Source organism: Myotis myotis, unplaced genomic scaffold, assembly GCF_014108235.1.
Source record: "Myotis myotis isolate mMyoMyo1 unplaced genomic scaffold, mMyoMyo1.p scaffold_m19_p_12, whole genome shotgun sequence".
NCBI classification, from domain to species: Eukaryota; Metazoa; Chordata; class Mammalia; order Chiroptera; family Vespertilionidae; genus Myotis; species Myotis myotis.
Window position 1 is genome coordinate 65,156,288 of NW_023416316.1, and position 25,767 is coordinate 65,182,054.

The following is a 25,767-nucleotide window of genomic DNA, read 5'->3' on the forward strand; positions in this document are numbered from 1 at the left end:
TGGTCCCAAACATGATGTCATTTAAAAAAATGTCTGGATCAAGAGGCGATTAAAGAAACTGTCTGGTAGAGTGGGGCAAGGCAGAGAAAGACACAGATGACTAGAGGTTGATTTTTCCCTCTGAAGAAAACAGTGAGCAAAACTCACAATTGCAAACCGACTTCGAAGAACACATCAGAAGGCAAGAGAGAGCCGTGGAGCTCCGCTGTCATTCATCTTCAGGAAAGGGTCAACTGAGGAAGCGCAGACCTCCCAAACGACTCTAACCACCAAGCACATCGCCCTAATGTGGCATCTGAAGTCCGTGCCTGTGTATGCACAGAAACAAGGGCATGGCTTAGTTAAGTGACAGCCAGGAGAGCAAAGGTGACTAACTACATACCCATTAATATTGTTTCCTTGTGTTTAAAGAGGAAACTGAGGCACAGAAAAGGGAACTTCCCTCGGAGAAAGGAAACCACTTCTCTCTCAAGGGCCATGGCCAACAGTTATCTGCCAGAGCTCTGGGCAGGGGACTGAGTGCAATCTGGCAGATGCTAGCAATCTCTCATCAAGCTAATTAGCTAATTAATGCTGATTTTTTTTTTTTTAATTTAGAGAGAAAACAGAAGAAGAGTTAATGTCCTTATCCAGAATTCCCAATATAATGGAATTATGGCGATCTCCGTCCTTTCCCAAGGGAACTGTTTATTATAGCTCCGCGGTGCCTAGGAGCTTCCTAGCCCATGGTGCTGGAAGGAAATGGGAGAAAAGCTGAGACTGGAGCTAGGGAGACCAAAGAAGCAGGGGACAAAAGAGAGCTGGAAAGGGCTAGGCAATGATCATGGAGATCAAGCAAGGCATTGCCACCCAGTGACCAGGAGTGAAGATAAGAATCAAGCAGGCTCCAAATTCCGGGTGGACTTCAACTCCAGTGGCCAACCTAGATCCTTCCCTCGGGGAAATGGAAAGTTGAGAAGCAAAAGCAGCAGGGATCCATCCAGAGGATTCTTTTGGGAAATCAGGGGACAGTATCAGAATAGTAGGTGAGTAATGTCTCCCATTCAGAAGTGAAATCACCAGAGATGAGATCAGCATGGGAAATGCAAAATCACAAAGCCTATTCTACAACAAGTGCTCCAAAATGTTTTGTTTTGTTTTTTAAGTTCATTCTTAGGGGTCCTGAGGGTGAAAAGGGATTCCAGTCAGCCAAGACTCTCAGAGGTGACTAAAATTCAGAGCCAAAATAGAAAAGTCCTTGGCTTCAGAAAGCTTTCCTTTACTGCATAGAAGTCTCGTGGCTCACCTTTAAACTGCCTCTGGAGAATGGGGCCTGCATGTGTGTTACATGCATTTACAAATGAAGAGAAAGGAAAACGTAAAACAGTTATACAGGAGACTGTGGTAACTGACTTATGTTGAAGAGACTATGGTAATTGTCATCTGATTTCCCAGCATCAGCATGCCCACCATAGATTTCTGTACCAATAATGAAGACTGAACGTTATCAAATAAGAAGCAATCGGAGGAGCCCCCTTAATGACCCAATATGGTGTCAAAGAGATCCAGGGCCAGGACCTCCAACTCTATAATCCCTAGTGAGAGTGTTCCTCTTAGCAGGACCTGCAGGTCTCTGTTCTCCAACTTATAGGTACAGTCCTTTTGGAGCAAATAACACAAGGTAAGACAAGGTTTAACTATCCTATATAATAAAACCCTAATATGCAAATCAACCGAAAAGCAGAATGACCAGTTGCCATGACATGCACTGACCACCAAGGGGCAGATGCTCAATGCAGGAGCTGCCCCCTGGTGGTCAGTGTGCTCCCACAGGGGGAGCTCCGCTTAGCCAGAAGCTTAGCTCGCGGCTGATAAGCGCAGTGGTCATGGCGGGAGCCTCTCCTGCCTCTGCTGCAGGTGAGCGGTAAGGAGTGAGGGGTCATGGACTGCGAGAGGGATGTCTTTCGGCTTAGACCCACTCCTAAGTTGGCAGCCGGACATCCCCCACGGGGTCCTGGACTGTGAGAGAGCGCAGGTTGGGCTGAGGGACCTCCCCTCCCCCGCTCAGTGCATAAATTTCATGCACTGGGCCTCTAGTATACACTATCAGTTTGGGATGTGTCAGGACAAAGGACATCATCAATATCAAGAGGATGATGAAGACAAGTCAACTAGCTCCATTCAAGACCAATTCCTGGTGTCAGAAAGGGTTCAGGCTGGGCGGGTCTGCCTTGGGCCAACCCATAGTGTGTGGGTTCTTGACTTTGTGCAGGAAAGATTTCACAACATAAGTCCAGGTGACTTTGAAAGTATGTTTATTAACACTGGGGACAGTGAAACAAAGAAAGGGCTTGGGATGGAACAAGCAAAAGGAGAGAGCCTAGGCAATGCTCTGCTTTGGCCTTCTAGAAATATTATAGGAAAGAAGTGAACCATTCAGGGTGGCATAGAATCAGTGAGAAATACGTCACAGGGAGAGAAGTGAACCAAGGCAGGGCTGCTGTTAGCTCAATGGGAAGTCAGCGAAAGGGTCCCTTGGAGACAGGTTCAGAGGGTTAGCCCAGGACGAGCTGCCTCTGCTCACTGCTCCCCTGGTTGTGAGTGTCACTGAGACCCTTGGCATTTAAGAGAAAGAGAGAGAAAGAGAGAGAGAGAACAGAGATATGTGCCTGAGAAAGATGGAGGAAAGATGTGTGCTCCAGTGGGAGCCCCCACGGGCTTCCTTTATCATGAGGGGTTTTATCTGTTTTCTAAAGCCAGGAATTTTAGGGGAGATTTGCGAGGGGAGGGGGGGATCTCAATAGAATATTTATAAGCTCTCCAGGTGTGTCCTTTTAGGGCTGTGGATTCCACTCATTGGTCGGTGCTAGGGTAGGGGTGACCAGTCACGCACCTGGTCCTGATGTCAGCCATGGCGTCACTCCATGTGGTTTTACTGCTTTTCTGGGCCTAGAGCTGAAACACAACTGAGTCCTAAATGCCATCCCTGTTTGACCAGAGCTCTGCCTCTGGTGTCAACAGACCTGAGGCTTTGTTCCTAAGATTATTTGATGTGGGTCGTAACTTTACTGTCCTGAGAAACCAAAGCTTAGGGGAGTGTCATGCAAGGGATCGTAAGGGAGTCATGTGAATCTATTCTCTGACTCCTTGTTTCCCCTCTAAGGGGGTCTAAAACTATATGACTAGCAATATGCCAGGGGATGGCCTGAGCCACATGACCAGCAACATGAAAGGTCAGGGGGTTAAACTGCAGACCAACCACATCCCAGGGGAAGAAAGGTCATCCTGGGGAGGAGGTCCTTGTTTTCCAGTTTTGCTGGTTGCTAGGCATGCGGGCTTTCTGCCTTGGTGGCCTTCTGTATCTGTCCCATAATCCTTGCTCTGCTCATTATAACTGGGATAGTCTTCATAACATGTCACTGCTAAGTACTTGAGCCAAAATAGAGCAGGGGGTGCTCTGAAATGGAGCGGGTGCCACGCTAGTCACCACACCTTCACCAAGATCCAACAGCCATACCAGTTATGCCAGGATGGAAACATCTCCATTCAGACTACCCACTGTCCTCACAAAGGGTGAGAATACCAGATCATCTTGGGAGAAGCCAACCCTCAGTGAGGTCCTCTTTTATAAGAACCAAAGTCACTATCTCCATCTTCATTCCACGGATGAGGGAGCTGCCTACTTTGTGAGCAAGAAACAAAGGCACCAGGAGCAAGATGAAACCCTCCACGTAGGCCCACAAGCCCTAGACAGAGCAAGCAGGGAGGTCCATCAGCAGGAGGCTCCATGGGGTTCCCCCAATACCTGCGCCACCCACCAGTGAGAACCCGTCTGCCTGGCATGAGGGCCAGCTGGTTCACATCCTGGGTCTGGAATCCCAGAGCCCTGCAAGTTCCTGTATAATCATAAAGGATACGCACAAGCCCAAGAGGATACATCCCACTCGTGGATCAGCACTGGCTTTGGGGGTTTGGTTTCCGTCTTTGTACCACGAGAAGACTGGAATGAAGTTACCACAGAGAAAGATATGTGTATACACAGCTACTCAGGCACAATGCCTACTCAGGTTTTCTTTCCACATGTACCCTTTATGCCACCTTTGGTGTATATGACAGTCACTGGCACGGAGTGGATCGTTGAATAAATGAAATCCACTCCAAGTCTGGCTCTAATTTCTATGTCCCCCGCAAGATGACCGAAACCAGGTCATGGGAAAGAGGACTCAGGCTCAGAAGACACCAGGTGGAGCTTTTGCAACCAGGACAAAATATAGGTCCAGGAATAACTCAAGTCTAGGCATAGGAGACTGCAGGGCATGGGAAAACCCCCCACTCAATAGGAAACACCCAACCACCTAAAAGGTCTTGAGGACCCAGGACAAACCCCTCCAACTTCTCCTCCTACCAGGCCCAGCTCCATCTAACTGGCAGCTATGAAACTTGGTTAACATCTCAGACTCTTCCTAAAGGGTCTCCATCCCAGGTTTGTGGTGATGATCACAGCAGTGCCTACCACCATGTGATTCACTGCCCTGGAGAAGCAAGTCAGGAGATTGATGAGAGTGGCACTCCTGTAAACACGGTGCTCTGAGTGGCGCTGAGAGTGCTGGCCGTGGCCTGCAGCCTGCACACCACGTGGGCGCCCGCCTTGCCTTGGGCACCGAGGCCCTGAGACCTGAGAGCAGGTGCTGTCTGGACATTGCACACCAGCCCCAGTGTGCCCTCCGTGGGTAAATTCACAGGCAATGGGATTAGGATAGTGGGAATCAGCAATTCTGCACAGGAAACTTTGGGAGATATTACTTAGTGTCGTCAGCCTGAAACTTGGACACAATTGAACAAACAAGATGTGTTTGGTGCTTTGGAAAGTGTGAAAGCTGCTAGTGAACTCTATTCTCCTCTGTCAGGAGAAGTTACTGAAATTAATGAAGCTCTTGCAGAAAATTCAGGACTTGTCAACAAATCTTGTTGGGAAGATGGTTGGCTGATCAAGATGACACTGAGTGGCCCTTCAGAATTAGATGTACCAATGAGTGAAGAGGCATATGAGAAATACATAAAAGCTATTGAGGAGTGAAAATGGAACCCCTAAATAAAGTATGAAACAACTTGACCAAGCATAGTTGTCTTAAACTAGTGGTGGATAGAAGAATTTTGTTGTTATTGTTGTTAACCCATTGATTTTTTTTAGAGAGAGAGAAACATTGATATGAGAGAGACATCAATTAGATGCCTCCTACACATGGGAATGAACCTGCTACCAAGCTATGTGCCCTTGACTGGTTATCGAGTGTGCAGGCTGATGATCCAACCACTGAGCACACTGGCCAGGTCTGGATAGAAGATCTGAAATAGCAATTTTTAGTAATAATAATGGAAAAAAAACCTGCAACGATGCTATTGGAAGAAAATGCCCTTTAACTTCTTAATGATTGCAGATAAACACAACATGCATCTTTTCCACAACACCCTATGATTTTGAAGCTGGACTATAATTATAGTATTGAGAATTCCTGAAATTATCTGTGGTAAAATCTAGTTATAAAAATTAGGTATTTCGAGGGTAACATTGTTCTCTTGAGCCTTATATAATATTGTACCTTGCTTACATTCGTCTCTGGATTTGGATCAAAATGCTTAACGATATTTCCATTGAAAATAACTGGCAGTGGAGAAAAGTTTCTGTTAGTTGTCGGTGTTAGATGATGAACAATACCACCTTAATTTTGCAATATGCTGAGTTTGCTGGTGCTATTTTTATACAGTGAAGCAGCAGCTGTGCAGGAAAATAAGAAAGTTTAATAACAAAAACATTTGACCTCTTCATTTCAAAAAAAGAAAAGGAAAAGAAATTGATGACAAAGAACTCTGTGCTGAAGTGTGCTTAAATATGGCAAGCAGACTTCAAACACATATAATAGAGACCACCAATCTGAGCACTTACGAGATTGTACCTAAGTGCACTGTGCCATGTGACATTCTTCTGAGTTCATAAAGCTATTATAATAATCACTAGAGGCCTGTTGCATGAATCATGCAATACACCTTCCCTCCCCCTGGCTGCCGGCATTGGTTTTCCTCTGGCACCCAGGACCCAGGCCTTCCCTCTGGCCGGAGCTGCCTTCAGTCTTCACTCCACCACTTCGCGCCTATGTATGCAAATTAACCGCCATCTTTGTTGGTGGTTAGTTTGCATATCTCGCTGACTAGCCAATGGGAGGTGTAGCGAAGGTACAGTCAATTACCCTGTTTGTCTATTATTAGATAGGATAACCAGCATGACTTTTTCCATACAAACAACTGTAAACCTGCTTTTGCCCACCCCTGTATGTGGCTTCCCTCAAGTAAATCTATAATGAGGCAGCAGTATTCATTCTACCAAGCGGTATCTCTTGGTTTCAGGTTACTATAACCTTTGTTTTCCCTTCGGCACAAGTTCTTTAAATAATCTTTTTTAAATTTCATGTATACCTCATTCTGTTATAGTACCTCATTTCTGTGTGACACCTTAAACTCTTTTTGGAACAAGGCAACGGCTTTTCATAAGGTCATAAAGCCTAGTACACAGTCTGAGGATACCTAGAAAAGGGTGATGGCCATTCACCTGCATTCTGGTGATGCAGGGCCCTATGTTCACTCTGTCTGAGAGCCTCCTGCTTTTGTTAGCAATGGCTAAAATAACCTGGTCTGTTTCTATTACTGAGTGAATCACTAAGTCACTTGGCCACCTCCAGCAGAATGGGCTACAAGCCGGGTGAAGAAGATAGTCACGTAAATGATAGACCAAGAAGGGGTCTGGGTAGCTGAGGGACGGTAACTGCAGAAGGGCACATGGAAGTTAGCCTAGGATGGACAAAGGTAGAGAGCACCCCAATGAAAGGGAACAGAAGGCACAAAAACCTGGAGACATGGTGTGGTAAGTGTGGGTCCAAAGTTCACGGAATGAGGGGTGATGGAACAAGAGGTAAGAAAGGAGAGCAATTCAGGAGTCACATCATTAAAGGCTTTGCTAAGGAGTCTGGATTTTTATCCTGTAAACAATGGGGAGCCTGTGAAGGGTTTTAAGCAGAGGGATATCTGGATCATATCTGCCCCTTAGAAAAATAACTCTGACAGGGTGTGGAAACTGGGTAGCTTGGAGTAGGGGCTGGAGTCAAGGTCATCCAGGTGAGATTTAGTGAAGGCTTAAAAAGAGGCTAAAAGTAAGGATGCCGAGTAAACTCCAGAGATGTTTGTGACATAGAATTGCAAAGCCTGATGGCCTCATTGGAGCAGAGGCTATCAGCCTGACTCTCAGACTGCACGCAGGTGGCTCAGACTTAAAGAGCGGATTAGATGGCGATGTCCCCGATAATAGGACTTTGGTAATGCTGAGCCGGGGGTGAATGGAGCAAGACACTGAACACAGACGGTTTAAGTGAGATGCCCAAGGTACCTTCTATGGAGAATGATAATGGTTGGATAAATGGTTGTGATCACATTTCTACCAAACAGTAGTTGATGTGCACTAAAATTCTGGAGAAATACCATCAAAGAGAGAGGACAAAGGCTTAGAAAGACATACACATAGGTTTCAATTATTTTATTTTTTGCTCATCTGTATTTTCTGATCTCTCCAAATGGTAATGTTTTAGCCTTATAATAAAAAAAAAAAACACAAGGCTACCAACTTTAAAAATTAAAAAATATCAAACCCCAATCTGAAGAAAAAAACAAGACCCGAGGATACGGAGCACATGTATAAAAGCATCATGGTTGTGCCCATGGCAACCCAGAAAAAGTGCAAAAGTTGATATGAGAACTTTGAACAGGTCTGTGACAACTAAAGCCACTGAGAAAGGACTGTTTCAGAAGCCTGAAAACATTAATGTTGCAGCTTCTAAGTTCTTGAGTATGGGCAATTTCCTACGCATATTTGAACTCTACCCCACTGGCACTCTATCTTCTAGCCAGAGTAGTGGCTGCATAATGCGCCTAAATAAATGTGACTCTAATTCCCTCAAAGCTCCGGAGGCAAGAGTGAAGGGAAAGAGCATCTGAACCGTGATACACACAATGTGGCTCAAAGGACTAGAGGGAAGGTAGAGAGAGTAAGTCAAAGGCCTTTCTTTCCTAATGCCAAGAAGTTATCCAAGTATATATTCAGCAGTGGTTTAGAACATGAAAATGTTCTCCATGGAAGAGATACCATTGGTAAAAGGGAACTTCCCCCCAGAATATGGAAAATTCGTTTTCATTTGAGCCACAGAATCCTCAGGCTCTGTTCTGGTAACCTTCAGAATGGATGAACTTTGAGAATTTCCCCTCATTTTATTCCCATGAAAACTGCTAAGTGTGTGTGGCAAGCGGAAATCATCCCAGTTGGAGGTAGATCATTACCAAATAATTGTCTGAAAGTCAAAAACACACCAGCCACAAGGACAAGTGCACCCTCATGTGAGGAGACTTCCCAGAAGCCATTCATGTCACTGCTCACAGAGCTCTACCAAGAGGAAGTGCCTCCAAAAAAAAAAAAAAAAAATGATTGTGAGTCATAAGCCAACAAGAAGTAGTTAAGACACCTTCGGACCAAGTTTTCCAAAAGTGGGGAAATCTTGGCATTCAAAGTGTAATGTAGAGGGCCACAAGGATGACCATTGTTGTCCTTCAGAAAGACTAACTGTGCCTGAGCATTTACAGAGCTTTACACAGCCTCCAGTACCTGCACCTTGAGGGCCCTTTTCCAACAATGAACACAGCAGGGGCTTGTGCCTGACATTCATGGCCAGTAAAATAGTGTGCCCCAAGCAGAAAGTAAGGTGCTGTTAGGCTGCTTCCTTAAATTCCATTATGGCCAGGGACCACCCAGGAAGCAAACAGGGAAATCTACACTAATAAAAGACAAAGATGCTAAATGATCATAACTTTGCTATGCCCCAAGACATGCCCACCAGCCAATCAGAGCAACTATATGCAAATTAACCCAACCAAGATGGCGGCCGGCAGCCACAAAGCTGGAGCAAGCAGGAGGCTTGATTGCCCTGGCGATGGAGGAAGCCAAGCTTCCTGCCTGTCCTGAGCCAGCTGTAGCCTCCGCTCATGCAACAAAGTTTCAATTATAGAAGACAAATAAATCCCAAATACCTGCTTCCAGCCAGCCTCCACTGGAAGCTTGGGTGGCTGGGGGCTGTGGCCACCCTGCAAACAGCCATCACCCCCTCACCCAGGCTGGCCATACCCTCATGGGGTGAGGGTCCCCACTGGGGGGCTTAGCCAGCCTGAAAACGGCCCTCAGCCCCTCACCCAGACTGGCCAGGCACCCCAGCAGGACCCCCCCACCCACCCTGAAGGGGCTGTGGCCAGCCTGAAAACAGCCCTCAGCCCCTCACCCAGGATGGCCAAGCACCCCAGTGGGGACCCCCACACTGAAGGGGCTGTGGCTATCCTGCAAACAGCCATCATCCCCCCCCTCAGGGGGGGACCCTACCCTGAAAGGGCTTAGCCAGCCTGAAAACAGCCATCAGCCCCTCATCCAGACTGGCCAGGCACTCCTATATAATAAAAGAGTAACATGCAAATTGACCCTAACAGCAGAATGACTGGGAATGACTGGTCACTGTGACACACACTGACCACCAGGGGGTAGATGCTCAATACAGGAGCTACCCCCTGGTGGCCAGTGCGCTCCCACAGGGGGAGCTCTGCTCAGCCACAAGCCAGGCTGACGGCTGCCAGTACAGAGGTGGTGGTAGGAGCCTCTCCCACCTCCTCAGCAGTGCTAAGGATGTCCGACCACAGCTTAAGCCTGCTCTCTGCTGGCAAGTGGACATCCCCCAAGGGCTCCTGGGCTGCCGATGGGATGTTTGACTTCCAGCTTAGGCCCAATCTCCCAGGGAGTGGGCCTAAGCCAGCAGGTGGTCATCCCCTGAGTGGTCCCAGACTGCTAGAGGGCACAGGCTGGGCTGAGGGACCCCTCCCTCCCGTACACAAATTTTTGTGCACTGGGCCTCTAGTATATAATAATCTTCAGTCCAGTCCTTCATATTTCAGATGATAAAAATCAAGACCCATTGGTAGGAAGTCCTGAAGATTGAAACAGGGTAGTGTAGAGCCCAAGAAGTGGTTGGGTAATAGGGGCCATGTGAATATCACTGACAGGCTCTGGCAGCTTCATGTTTCCTGATCAAAACTTAAGTTTTTATAGGAGACCATTACAGAGGACAGATGGATATGAGGCACTGGCCTTAAGAGTTCAGGGGATCAGTACTCTCTTGAGAGAAAAAGTGCTTCACTGGAGACTAGTTTGTGAGTAAATGCCTTGGAGGATCCAGGGTAAGGCTAATAGGTGAGAATGGGCAAGAAAAAGGATAATTCTATACTAGATAATGAGGAACATAACTACAAAGGGGCAGTAGTCATTTAAAAACAAATGCTAAGAAGGGCTGAAGCACTCCCAAAGAGCAATTAACAATATCTGAATTAAAACAAGTGATCTACAATTGATGGTTGGAGAAGGAAGAGGTAGGGGAGAAGGCGGAATAAAGCACAGAATAAAGCACACTGAAGGGCTTATTGAAATGTTCCTCGTCGTTATATCTGTAGTGCCAAGGAGAATATTCCAGGCTCCTAGGGTGGAGACCACCATAATGGAAGATCGAACACAGAGAATGGAAGAGAATGTTCCATCTCCCCAATAATCTTTGGAATGAAGGCATGATGAGGATCACCAGAGGTTAATGCCACAAATAAAATGCCCAAACATAGTACCTCACACATAACAGGCACTCAAAAAATATGAGGCTGATTGATCTCAAAAAGTAGCTATTCTCTGCTTGAGAAACTTTGAGACAGGGAGAAGAAGGTTCTTATGCTGACTAGGGAATTCAGCCTATATCCAAAATCCAAACCCAAAGGAGAAGAGGAATTCATCTTTCTGACTTGCTTCTCAAGTTATGGCCTCTGGACATCCTTTCTAATTGCACTCCAAAAAGAAAAGACCCAGTGATACATACTGCATCAGTTGAGGTAGATGATGAAGGCTGGTGTGGCCTACAATATATCAAGTCATTTTAGGAGGAGACTATCACAGATTTACCTCCCTGAAAAGAGGAAAATTCCACCACAAACTTTCTTAAAACCAGTGAGCCCCACAAGGAAGAGGAAGACATCAAGGTAAGAGCACCTGTGAAATCACTGCTCTAACCCTGGCAGGTCACCCTGGACAGTGGCCTCAGTGACCCCCATCTACATGCTTGGATACCACTTCCATGATAAAGGTGCTAACTACTGGTTCCCTCTCAGTTCCTAGTCAGTGAGGGCTTTGCCTGCTCTTCTAACCTGTTCCATCAAGTGACAGGTCAGATGGACCTGAAAGAAGAACCAATCAAGACGAAGACCTCATCATTACCAGGAAGGCAGGAAGCCAGTGCTGTGGAGTGAAGCATGCAAGTGTTGATTCTCTTTGTGTGAGCCTTCCCAGCATAGCCCAAAGGTAGAGGTGTGACTGTCAGAGGATAGAGACATGACTTACTAGCCTCCTGCTCCAGATGTCACAGAATGACATCAAATGGTCACACCAAACATAGTGAGATTGAAATGCCTCCATATCCAGGGCAAAATGTTTCTAAGACAAAAGAACATGAAAGGAAAATCTGGAGTCCAGATCCTGGAATGTGCCCTCCTTTTCCAAGGCCAAAGGTACCACTTCCATTTCCAGTGCAGAGAGATGAGAAGGCTGCTTCTCATTTTTGAGACCAAGTGAAGAAGATTCCAGTGGCAAGAGACTGCACTAGAAATTTCTCCCATGTCCAAAGTATCCAGGAATCCACTTATTGTTGAAAGCCACTCATTCTGGACCTGGTTCCAATAGGATTCTCTCCCCAGCTTATTTTGGGAATCCTCCCTTGATGAGTCATGCGATACATGCATGTCAATCAAAAAATGAGACATTTTAGAAATGGGTCTGGATCATTCTTCTTGCCTCCATCAAGAGAGCAAATAGGATGAGGTTATTAGCAGAAGGAAAAATGTGGCCCAGAAATGGGAAGAAGCCCTAAAATATGATATTTAGAACGACTTCCTTTGGTCTCAGGTATGAGGCCAGCAACTCAGGTATAATCTGAGTGAGAAACTAGTCTCTGATATACTCTTTCTATCCTATCTAATAAAGATGGGATATGCAAATTGACTGTCACTTCACACGCCTGACCCTGGAGCCAAGGCAGGAGGCGGTGCCCGGCCTGGAGTGAAGGCGGGAAGCGACAGCCAGAGTGAAGGCCTGGGTCCTGGGTGCCAGAGGGAAACTGGTGCTGGCAGCCAGGGGAAGGAAGGCCTATTCTTGCATGAATCTTCATGCATTGGGACTCTAGTTTTATATAAAGGGATCAGAACTAGACCACAAGGTTGATGCACAATAAATCTAGGCATTCCAAAGGATGACGAGAAATAGGTCCCTATATATTCAGAGTCAGGGCTGAAATTCCTCTGATGCCTGAATTGTCAGCAGAACTCATAGCAGCAGTAAGAACTTATTCATATTCACCTGCTTTCCTCTTACAGGATCAATGCCAAATCTTTATATTTAAGTTAAATTAACTTGCTGATAATATTAAGGCCAATCTTAAATAGAAAAAAAAATGTTTTAAACAATCAGCAGCTCAAGGAGATGTGAGCCTTGCTGAACAACTGCCCTAGACACTCCTTGGAAGATGCTCAGAATGTGGGGCTGTGAAGAACTTCAGAATTCCTGGGAAAAGGCCTCAGATGGCCAATGGCAGCCTCCAAGGGGAGATGTTGAAGTTCACAGGAGCTACAGGGAGGACAGGGAATGACTGCTTATATAATACTGCACAGCTCAGCACCTGGCATAGAAACAATTCCTGAGGAAAAAGGTGTGAGAGGTACCCCTCCTCTGCTCAGACTCCACTCCCTGATGGAGCTGCAGCACAACCAGAGAGAAGGCCTGGCCAGTTGGATTCCACTCAGGGATCTCTATGGAGTACCTATATAGGGGTGGGTTCTAGAACCAAGAGTATTCAACATGTACTAAAGACAATGAGCTGAAACATCAAATAGCCAGATTTGTTCAAATCATAGGCTTGCATCTGAAGAAGAAGAAGAGAGCAACAAAGATAACAGAGGCAAAAAACCAAAGGGAGAGCAATTCTCCAGTGGCGGCATGGCTCCTTGCAGGAGGAAGACATGTCCGTTCAGCTCAGACTATATTGGAACCTCAGGACCTTTCCAGGGTTTTGGGACAGAATTACCAAGCTGAGAATAAAAAGAGGGGATCAAAGGACCTCTTCAATATGAAAGAATTCAGGTTCTGGGCTTCTCTTTATATAATGGGGAATTTCCTCTGATACAGGAAACCAGATGGTAGTGAATGAATGTATGAATGAATGATGCTTCTTTCCCAAGCTCAAGACCTGGAATGACATAAGAGGGGGGAAGTAGACTGACTTCTCACAAGAGTTAGGCAGAACAGAGGGAAAAGAGAACCATTCCAGAAAGAAGACAGTTCCTCGTGGAAGATCCCTTCTCAGCCAGCTCCCAGGATGAGGTTATTCCAGGAGGCTCATGTTGGATCAGGCAAAGTTCTCCCAGCACTAAGGAGCATCTCAGTAAAGGAATAATATTGGTTCAGCCACAGCCCCTTTTCAGATAATACTCTTGGGTGTGGTCTCCAAAGACCAATCTATTTAATAAAGACCACTATTTCTGTGGGCATTGATGAGGAAATAGACTTGAATTCAACAGTAAAGGCAAGTTTCCCCAAAGGACCAGCTAGGTTAGGGGTAAGATGGACCATCAGTGGGGACCTTTGACTCAGCAGGGTTTGGACTAGAAGGCATACAAATTTCTCAAGTTCCTTTTTTCCCATTGGTATCAAAATCAGGAGTGCCAATTGCATCGCCTACGAGAGGAGAAACTGGAAAGCAATACCTAACTTAGGCCCACGGGAGAGTTTGGCCCCGTTGACAACTATGATAGCTGGAGAGACAAAAATCACGAGCCAGACCCCTGGCATGGGCGTCAAACTATGACATGAGTCCTGGTCTTTTCTTACAGACGGCCCCTGACTTGGGATAGTGTTTCATGTGCAATAACCTTTGGTATCTAAAGGTCAAAAGCACATGATACAAAATAAAAAAATGCTTCCATCCCTCTTTTATCAAACCCTATCTTTTCTGAATATCTGTGACCTGACACAGGGAGCAAAGAAGGTTCAGAAATTCAATAGTGAATACAAGGTTATAATTAGAATCCTTACATGGGCACCACATTGGCCTATAAGACTGAGCACTCTCCCACTTTTGACATTTTTCCCCCTCAAGACTACTAACATGTCTTCCTCCTGGGGAATTGTTGCACCCCATCCCTCCAGCCCAGGCCAGGTTATAGTTATAGACACACTAAGAAATTACATAGCCAAGCCCTTCTATTCTTCCATTTTTCTTCTTAGGTGACTCCATTCTTCTAAGAACCCTGGGCTATCCCATAACTGGGACAAGTGCAGAGGGGCCAGCTAATGCATGGAGTTCCTACAGACCTGTTCTGGAATCTTGCCCGACCCTAACGTGGAGATCCAGGCCACTGCAGCAGCTAAGACCATAATTGAGCATCCCTGGGATGTCCCCGCTTATAATGGAGCCTCCATATTCTCACCTAAGACTCTGGCGGCGGAAAGGAATGTATTTCCTCCATGGGAAGAAGTTACAAGAAAGCAGATTTTAGTGTCATGTCTGAGGCGAGAATTTGTCATGGCTGGAGCTGTTCTACAAAAGATTAAAAAACCGGTGTCGGCTTGGCGATGGCGGTGGGTGGCGCCCTAAAGGAGGACGCCTCACAGCGCATCTTCCCCAAAGAGTTTGAAGCAGTCGAAACATTTCTAAATTCAGAAGTTCACGGGCTTCTGGAGCATCGAAAGCAACAGAATGAGAGTGCAGGGCGAACAGGAACTTTCATGAAGCCTTTAAACTACACAGCTCCTTTCAGTCGTTTCAGAAACAGAGAGACCATTGCCAGTGCCCGCAGCTTTTGAGAAGCTTGGGAGGTTGGAGTTGGCCTGTTTGGCCAACCTTTGTCCAGAGATGGCTGAGGAGTCCAAGGCCCTGACCCCAGGCCTGGAGGGGCAATTTGAAGATGAGGAACTGCAGCAGACCCTTGATGACACGCAGACCAAGCGCAGCTGTCAGCATGGATCTCCAGCATCACTCTGCTGCTGAGGGACCCCCACCCCGGCAGGGCACCAGTGTCTCCCGGGACCTGAAATCCTATCACACAAGACACTGGGGCTTCTTTGGGTACAACAGCCCCGCTTGGTGTTGGTTTGAGTTGCCGCTTCAGACTTGGCTGTTAGACCATGATGACCACGGAGTCTTGGAGAGGCCTTGCTGTGGCTGCTTGTTGGCTTCCTGAGCCTTGGAGAGGGTGAAGTGGGGTGACGTGCATATAAACTATGCCACTGGCTGCCTCACACCATGGATTTTGGCCCCTGTGTTATTCTTAATTCCTAATATTTCATGTTTTGATTTCAATGCGTTTATAGTTTTTGAAGCTATACTAGAGCATATAAAACTGGTACGGTAAACAGCAGTCTTATCTAAATGCAAAAGGAAGAAGTGAACCTGTATCCTTGTTTGAGATTCTTGAAGGTAGGATGGTGGTGCTGATGACCATGGGAGCGCCTTGACCTTGTGCTTCACGAGGAGGCAGGGAGGAGCTTGCCATGGGAAGCAGTTACAACTGTGCTGAGTGCTGTGGAGCCCATAGCCGTGAGGTAGCCGATCCTTAGCCTTCCTTTTTTGTTGTATATTGTAAGTGACCCTGAAGTATTTATTTTGTCACTCCCAAATTAAGGTGTGTGTGTGTGTTTCCTTCGTGCCAGACATGAAGGTCTGAACACTGTGGAACCTCCTTGTATGTGGCATCTCATCCAATCCTCTGGCTTGGTTCTTGGCAACAGGTGTTATCTGATGGGGGTGATTTGGATGGAGGGAGACTGCCCCTTCCTGAGTCACTACAGTGAAGTCCCTCAACCTGACACGAGTTGGGGGAAACATTTTAAGAGCTAAACATTCTAGCTTTGATTTTTACGAAGGGAAATATACCTGTTTTCTTCACAGTTTGGCTTCTCCCTCACCCCTCACCCCCCTCGTTGGCTCTAAATGAATTCATGATCCAAAGAAGAGGTTGAGGAAAGAGCAAAGTTTGCTTTAAAGGTCAAGATAGTTTTATGGTAGCTGCTAACTAAGACAAAAATAAAGTATTTTTATTTGGGGGGAAAAGAGATTAAAAAAACAATGAAGAGAAGGTTGTGGGAAGGGACTCAAGCAAGATGGGTAACCAGCATTGGGATCGCCAAGAAAGGATTCCTGCATTAGGTTGCTGGCTTCTATCTCCAAAATCTGCATGGCTAACTCTCATGGGCATGGGCCATGTCTTATTCTCGGCTCCCAGTGCAGTTCTTTAAATGTTTTCATAAGTCTGTTCATAATTGGGTGTCTAGTGGACAGGCTATTGGAAGTTGCTCATCACAGGACTGTTGTACCGAAAAGGGCCCAGCCATGTCATGCCTGAGCCTCACCCATGGACAGAAGCAGTTTTTAGGGAAAGGGCTCCAAAGAAGTTTCTGATTCTTGCAGCTTTGGTAGGAAATGGATTTACCCAGAAATCCAAGGTCTCAAACTTGGAAGAAAAAAGAAGAAATACATTGTAATAGCACATGGACATTGGAAAGAGTGGGAGCAGAAAGTATAGGTGAAGAGGCCATTCACTTGGATGATTCTTAGTCTCTGGAAAAGGGCCCTGACCCATCAACATCTCTGTCTTCCCTGATTCCCAATGAGTGACAGTCCTCAAGGCATAACAAGGATTATTATTCTTCTATGAGGGATCAAACTTCTGGGTAAATGGCCCCTAGTTAAAACAACATTTGAGTGGCAGATAAGAGTCCCTTTTCCAGAGAGCAGGGTGTGATGGGAAAGAGAAGAGTGGGGACATAAAACTATGACCTGCCTGAAAAGGAAGAAAGCACAGAGAAGGGAAACTAAGAAGAGGGAAATCTGGGGGCTGGCAAGATATCTTTCTCAATTTCCCTTGGACAACCATCAAAATGTCACAAATTAGATCTTTTTCTTGCTTATGTTTTTAACAGGCATAATGAAACAAATATCGCCAAATGGCAAAAAAAAAAAAAAAAAAAAAATTATTACCCTAAAAAGATATCTAATCAAAGTGTGTTTGCAAGAAGTTAATATTTTATTTACAGAATACCATGTTCAGCACAAGAGGACTCCATTCAGACACCTATAGGGCTTCTAATACACAAGACATCAGGTCTAATCTTCTTTGTCTTCAACCCCATTTCTTACTGTCCCTTGCTCTCTCTGGACCTCCCCCCTGACTTTTTACCTGTATCTCTTACCTTGCTGCTGAAGCAAAATAAATTTCCTCCCTTCCTTTTCCTTGCTACCCAAATTCTTTTTTTTTTTTTAAATCCTCACCTGAGGATATTTTTTCCATTGATTTTTAGAGAGAGTGGAAGGGAGGAAGGGAGGGAAAGAAAGAGAGAGAGAAACATCATTGTGTCACATCGATTAGTTGACCCCTGCATGAGACCTGACCATGGCCAGGGACTAAACCTGCAACCCAGGTATGTGCCCTTGACCATGAATCAAACCCATGACCAAATCCATGGGCAAATGCTCTGACCACTGAACACACTGACCAGGGCTAGCCAAACTCTTTACTGCATTAAGTTCCTTTGAGGCCTTTTCCTCTCCCCAGAGCAACTTGGACTATCCCAAGTTCATATTCAATCGCCAATCCTCCGATTTCCTCAAGCACTACATAGATACCACCAAATTCAGCACTCAGTTTAAAGAGCCAGACTCTTGCCCTTTCCTGAGGTCAAGGAGGCCTACCCACAGCAAAGAGCGGGGCTTGAGATGAGAATGGATGGTCCAGTCTTTTCTCGTCCCGCTTAAGTTATGCTCTGAATCAGTTCAAATGCTCTGGCAGGTACTGAACCCACTGTTGTATTTCAGTGTGAGATATGGAAAAGATGACCAGCCCCTGGATGCATCCGGATGGGTGGTACCCAGAGCAGACATGTCCATTGCCTGCAGTAGCACACGCCCTTTTAAACATGTCTAAATCACAGTGGCTCTCTCAGAACCACATCACCCCAAAATGGACCTGTGAGACCCGAGCTAGTGAATAAAGTCATGAGGTTCATTCCACCTGGTCATGGAAAAAAGCACATGCTCAGAACCAAGGCTGGCTCTGGTCAACACATTCTTAGGCGCTATTCTTTCTTATCAACACAATCCTGTGTCAGTAACTTTTTATTTAATAAGTCATTCAGTGGATGCTAGGGGTGAGGAGAGTTAGGACATGCTTTCCTGTACAGCACCCATTTCTTAGACCATTGATTTCCAAAACGGTGCTGGGAGGAGCTAGCTGGGAGGTTAGTCCACATTTAACTATCGCATTATTGGACTCCTGCAAACAACCAAAATGGAACTACTCCAGTGTAATTCACAGGGAAACATCCATTACAGTTTCTAACCCTCCATGTTAGCCAAAGGCCATCGCTGTCCAGCTGCTGTGAGGTTATTTTTACAGGGAAAGTCTTTAAAACAATGCCACTGCGCCCCCCTCCAACCTTCAAATGTCTGCAAACAGATCCACCCTCTACCTTTGCCAGAGTGCCAACTACTTTGCTACTACTTCCTTTGCCCATATCCCAGCGGGCAAAAGTCTGCCTCGAACGCCACAACCGGGAAGCTCTAAGCTCTGTCATTTGACTGCCCACCCCCAGGCAACAAACGTGGCCATTTGTCATCTGACCTCACCTCACTGTTTGGTGTGCATTTTTTAAAATAAATGATTTAAGTGCCCTCACACTCACGCCTCACAGAAATAACCGTACATGTATCTCGACTGAACATGGTGCTCGATTCCCACGCACAAGAGTCCCCACAGCAGTAAAGCTGCACGGGTCCCCGGGAAGGCAAGTCAGCAGCGGGACCAAGTCACCTCCCCCTGCCACACAATGACCATTACCTCCAACACAGCGGCGGTGACCCAGCATCTCAGTGATTACCCTGAAAGCAGAAGGCAGAAAACCTGCGTTCAGAGGGCCTCAGGCGCAGCCCCTCCCTCCACACCGAGATGCCCTCATTGAGAACAAGAATGCACTCCGCATTTGCATCTGCATCTGCACCAGGAAGCAAATGGCTGGAGAAAAATACAAACTGGTAATGTGCCATATCAGACACTCTCATCAGCTATTCTTTCAATGAAAAAAGGGGGTAGGAAATCCCAACTCAAGATTTGGAACGTAGCAAAGGAGCCTAAAGAAGGAGAGAGACACATTCATACCAATTCTCCCAGATCGAAGAAGGCATCCCACCCGTGGGCACTTTCGTATGAACGTGCGCATGCTGCAAACACATGTTGTCAATATCAGCAGTAGCTATAAATTAGCTTTTAGACTTATACAAAACCCACCCCTTTGCCCTAGATATCACAGTGAGTGGAGAACATACAAATAGAGCAATTAAATTTCCTCCCTTCTGCAATTCACTTTAAAATACTCGTGAAGAAAATTAGAAAAAATATTCACTAAGGAAAAGCAGTTCCCAAAGGTCAGCTTCAAGGTAATATTCATATAACTATTATTCAACACAAAGGTAAGGTTAGGGAGAGTGTCCAAATGTTGTGTTAAACTAAATCAATTTCATTCTCTCCACCTGCGAATAAAGTGCAGGACTGTAATATGAAAAAATTCCTCCCTTTTATAGGATAGCACATTTTTTAAATCCTGTGCTTTTTATTTTTTTGTAGACACATAGCATGTAATACCCAAAAGGAATCACTCTGCAGGCCTTTCATCTGTTATCTGTCGACATTATTGGTATGCCCAGGGTCTACCAATACCTAGGATAACCCCTCCCGTTCACCTCCATCCACCCATACCTCATTATCTTTCTAAATTCCTGTTTGTCTACTGAAATTTTATACATTCATGATGGCCATCACTTTTATTCTGACTTTGAGCTCACTAGGAGACCAAGAATGAAAGCCAGAAGAATATCACGGGGGAAAAGTGAACCATCTAAACAACAGGATATATGATTGGTTTATCACATAACTAGAGAATAAAAAGCTCTCACCCCTACCCACCCTGTTTCTTTCTCTTTGTTTCACTTAGTTCTGGACTTTTGGGGGGCAGGATGGGGAGCGGCTAAAGGGTGATGCTTCTCCTTCTCACACCACACACACACACAGCATGCAATAGGAGCTCATACCCAAGAGCGCGTGACCTTCACAAAGAGGCAGCACAGAGCCCCATACACAAAAAGTGGAATTCCTGTCCAAATTCAGGATCAGCCTTTGCTATATGTCTTACAGATCCAGAAAAGAGAGGCAAATGGGAAACTTGCTCTGACTCAGAAATAAGAATCAGTAAGTAGCAAGGTAGGTCTGTTAGGAAAGCTAGGATGTAGGGGCCAGACCAGCCCTGGGAGGAAAACACAATATAGGAATCACCCAGCGGCAGGCAATAGGCAGAGACATAACCCTAGCAAAGGCCCAGTGGTCAGGTTCAGGAAAAGAAGCCAGGAAGGGGCAGAGCACTGCATCAGGAGAGACTGGCAGCCAAGGCGAGCATCTGGCAGCATGGGGTGAGCGCTCAGCTATGCGGCCTGAGGCCCAGAGTTGAGACTCCCACATCCCTAGATGGTGAGAAGATCCTGGCAGATCATTCAGAAATGGGGAACCTGACTGTTACATACAAATAAGGGAACAAGACGATTACTGGAATGTGGACACGAGGCCTGGGTTAATGGACAGTAGCCAACTTGAGGCTGAGCTGTTAACTTTGAACTCCAGGCTTAATGCCCAAGCCTGAAGAGCAATGACAGGGGTACTAAAATAGTAACTGCATAATTAACAGCACTGGCCACCAAGAAATGCCCACGGTATCCCAATACCTAGAATAATCCCTCCCATTCACCTCCATCCACCTATAATCTTTATATGCAACCAATATTTATTGAGGGCTTGCTATGGACTAACTGTGCTGGTGCTGCATATTCAATCCTAAATAAGACACAAATATGAGTCTCAAGGTATTGACAGGAGAGGGGGTGGGGACTCCTTGGTTCCTGTTGTGCCTCTGATGTGACCTTCATAACACTAGCCCTCCTTACTGTATCCACTGCTTGAGAGGTGGGACATTTTAGGGCTGGTGGTAGTTTAGGAAGGAGGAAAGGCGTCTCTATGCCAGACCCTAATCTCAGCTCCTTTTTTTGAACAGCACCTTTGAGAAATAAGGGGATGACAACTAACCCCGAAACAAAGGCAGCCATCACCTAGTCTCCATCATTATTGTTTGGGGGGCAATCCCAGGTCTTGCCAGAATGAGGCACAACCTAACTGGTCTCCCAGGTGAAAGGGCTCAGTTGGCTATAAAGTAACTAATTGCTCCATGAAGATCAGTAGGCTCAAAAGACTGACCAGGACTAGGGCAAGAAGGCAGAGTGAGCCACGAGATCATCATCCTGAGAAGGATGGCTTCAAAGAGGATGGCTGAGAGGCCAGGAGAGTTCAAAGCAAAAAGCAAGACCAGCTTCGTTAGAAAGGCAAGGGCAGTTGGCCTCTCTCTCTACGTGGAACCTCTTTAGCGTGAAAAATTCTAAGACAACTGCAGTAAGGCCCCCAGCAAGGAGCCCATCTCAGCTAAAACCCGCCTTCACTGCTGTGTCTGAGCTGAGAAACTGCTCTCTGGGCATGTTAATGGCTTGTGTGCTGTGGGAGCTAATCAACGGGGCCTCCCGCAGGCGTAGGGCTGAAAAACACACTTCCCACAGAGTATGCTCCCAACTTGGGTCTTGAAAACTCAGAGAAAAACAGAGTTGAACACCAAGAGTAAATTTGATGGCTTCTAGCTGGAATCCCAGAGCAGTGATGCTACAAAGGGAGCATCTGGGGTTAGATTGGGGGTGGGGCAAGGGGGGAGGAAGTGGAACATTCATTTTCCCTCGTCCTGACAGTTGTTCACAAAAGCAGAAATTCAAAATAATGTCCCAATCAACAATAACTACTTTTCTTTGTGTGCACATATATGTGTAGTATAAAAAGTTAATACATTTGCTAGTCTTTCCTTGGTTCTTTGCCCATAAGTTTAAAAAGGCAATGTGAACACCCCAAAATTTTTTAAATATATTTTTATTGATTTCAGAGAGGAAGGGAGAGGGAGAGAGAGATAGAAACATCAATGATGAGAGAGAATCATTGATCGGCTACCTCCTGCAGGCCCCACACTGGGGATCAAGCCCCCAACCCAGACATGTGCCCTGACTGGGAATTGAACCCTGACCTCTTAGTTCATAGGTCGATGCTCACCCATTAAGCCATGCTGGCTGAGCAAACCACAAAAATTTTAATGAATATTTACTAAAATGTAATTGTTCTTTGCATGTTTTTTTTTTTCTTCTCTAATACTTTTCAAAATGATCCTGTTTGTTTTTATGACAGTGATTTGTGGTTGATAAGCATTTTCGGGCAATGGTTCTAAGTGTCTCGTTTTATTGTTTGCCATCACCCTTTCAATAGCGTGCTTTTGGCCACAAAGGAATTTATTAGCCAGGAAAAAATGCTCTCTTTGTAAATACGTACAAACCCCTCCCAGTCTAGTTTACGTTTCTGGCTTCCTAAACTTAGGGGTGAACGTTTTCTGAAGGGTAAAGCTATCATTAAAAAGGAAAGCCGTGCTAAGACACAGATCTGGCTCCTGCGCTCCAAGACTTGCCACAAGAATGCGCTCACGATCCAGGTTCAATTGCAGATCTGAAGGGAAGGAATGCCGCACCCCAGGAGCGGTCTCCTCGCTGCCCTCCATGCAGGAGGAAGACTGCTCCTTCGCAGTGCTTAGCACCTCCCTCTGCAGAATCATGGGGTTTACGTCCAGGGCACTAATGGCACCATGACTTTAAGGGAAGGTTGTTTCCCATGAGAAAGACTGTGAAATCTTTCCACAGATCAATTTCTTCATCCTTCACAGCACTATTGATTCATTTCTGTCTCAGGGCCTTTGCTAGTTGCTGCTATGATATGGTATGCCCTCTGCCCTGGTCTCCTGCTGATCAAATTCTTTTTCCACCAAGGCCCAGCTTAAGATCTACCTTCCCGCCCCCCCCAAATTCTTATAAACCTCCCCCCCCCCCCATCCTGCACCTTCAAACTTGCTCAACTCTCTCTTTTACGGTAGAGCTGGTATCCCGTGACATAGCATTCAATGCAGGAAAGTGGTACAAGTACACAAGGCAGCTTCAGGAAGAAGGCCTCACATCCCGGGATAATCGAGGTGGCACAGTGCAGCTGAGTTCCTGTGGTTCTGGGGAAAACAGACCTGTTGGGACTGCATCTTGCTCTGACACTTACTAGCTATGTTGCCTTAGGCACATTACTTTTCCACCCAGTTTCACACTCAAAAATTTCAGGGGCCTGGTGAATTGGTTTAGGTGACAGCTGCTTTTCTAAACTGCTGGAGCTAGGAAGGCGAGGAAGATAAAGCTCTGCTTTGAGAAAGCTCAGACTGTAGGTAAGTTATTTGCCATAGCTTCAGGCTACCTGGCATTTTGAGACTAATAAGCCGGAAACATTGGGGGAGAAACTGGAGTCTAGAGCAAATCCAGAATTGCAGACATGTGCTAAAGGCTGGAAAAGAGCACAGTAGTAGGACTAGAGGTAGAAATTTGAGAGATTCCAAGTGCAGTAAACTTATAGGCCTTGGTTCATTTCAGATTTGAGAGGATACGAGGATTGATGAAAATCTTGAATCCAATATCTAGGCAAGGAGACAGGTGCACTGATAGAAAGGGGGTAACTGGGGAAAAGAGTTGGTTTGGGTGGTGGGAGACATCACCCTACATAGACTACAGGCGTGTGTCTCACATAGACGACTGATGCCAATCTCAAAGTCTAGCAGCGTCTTCTTTCACAACCCCACTGAGTCCTCTTCCTTCATCTACTCTTGTCCCTCCTGATTTATCCCTAGGAAGTTCAGTGGTGAATTGAACAGTCAACAACGTTTCCTAGAGAGTGACTTTTGCACAGGATAGCCCAATTTTCCCTTGGCCATTTCTCCAAGATTAAAAATATCTAACTGCCCCCCGAAGCTGCACAGGCAAAGCAAGGCAGCCTGGTCCGTTACCATTGGAGGGTGTGCTTCCACATTCTGAGCCAGTAACTGCCACCTACAAACTGCCTTCTCTGAAACCCCCAGCTCTGCCCCCCTCCCCAACACTGAGCATGCTCACTACAGATTAAGAAAGCGATTCCTTAAATAGCCCCTAATTTATAGAGATTAAAAAAAAATTAAGCATGTATTTGCTTTGATCCACCAAGGAAGCAATCGGAAGTACACATCAATACATGGCTACAAAAATATCTATTGAGGCAGCCCTTTATATTGCAAAAAAAAAAAAAATGCAAAAATGCAAGGACATTCTGAATGCAAATCAACAGGAGAGCATTAAATAATTGCCACATATCCACAAGATGGAATATTATATATAGATATCTAAAATGTAAAATTAGGGGGTGGGTGGGCAAAAGGGGGAAAAGATAGACATCTGAAATACTTTAAACAATGCAGATTTTAAAAATCAGCAAAAAATAAATATAATCATGAGTATACAAAAATAATAAAACAAACTGTAAAGGCATTTTAATGGCATGGAGAAATACTTGAAATGCATATTAATACATAAAAAATAACAGAACTACTTATAATGTTTGTCCTCAATTTTGTAATGTCCATACACATACATATATACAACATGTATGCATTATACATAATCAAACACATACACATAAATAATCAACAAAAAATAACCTGTGAGGTTGTAATTATTATCGCTAGATGGAGGAATTATAGATCCTTTTCATTTTCTTCTTTGTACTTTTCTGCATTTTCCAGTTATCTTTGAAATCTTTGGTAATCAGGAAAAATTTCTCAAAATAAAGAGCAATGTGTCACAAAATAGGCCACGTCTCAGAAGGACAACACTGCAGGGACGGCATGCATGCCGTGGAGCACTTACTTCTTCAGCACTTAGTGGGATTTTTTTTCTTGCTTGAAACTTGAGATGATCAGTGTCTTTATCTCTTACCACAAGATGCCTGAGAGCGTGGATTTCCCAGTTTTTCTTACAGGCTGAGAGCGTCTCTCAATCAAACCTATATTCTTCCATGCCTAGGCAATGGATGGGCACAGAAATCCACTAGGTATTTGGACATAATCATTTCTCTTTCCTTTATGCTCACTGAATTAGCTTTTGCCAAAAGACAAATGATCTGACTGATTGCTTAGTATTTTATTCTTTGGATTAATTAGGGATTCTATGGTAATAGACTGGAAATAAATGCTCTTCCCATTGAGCTAAATTAACTTTGCTTTTGCGATCTGGCATAGCCTCAGCAATTATCTGAAAGGGAAATTGTATATATAAGATAATGCATCACATGCAGAAAACTGTAGCTGATCCAACCAGGATGTCATGGATTGATTCCAGGTCAGAGCACATGCCCGGGTTGCTGGCTCAATCCCCAATGTGGGGTGTGCAAGAGGCAGCTGATCAATGATTCTCTCTCATCATTGGCATTTCTATTTCTCTCCCCCTCTCCCTTCCTCTCTGAAATCAATAAAAATATATCTAAAATAAATAAATAGGCCTCATTACCAACACTTGTAATGAACCTCCCAAAGTCTTTGACTAATGTTTGCCATTTTTG

At 45.4% G+C, this 25,767-nt stretch overlaps 2 pseudogenes; both read left to right on the forward strand.

The window, feature by feature from the left end:
• The first annotated feature begins 3,169 nt into the window (after positions 1 to 3,169).
• Positions 3,170 to 5,056, forward strand: LOC118666850 (annotated as a pseudogene).
• A 1,698-nt stretch (positions 5,057 to 6,754) lies between these two features.
• LOC118666851 lies at positions 6,755 to 15,185 on the forward strand (annotated as a pseudogene).
• The last annotated feature ends 10,582 nt before the right edge of the window (positions 15,186 to 25,767 follow it).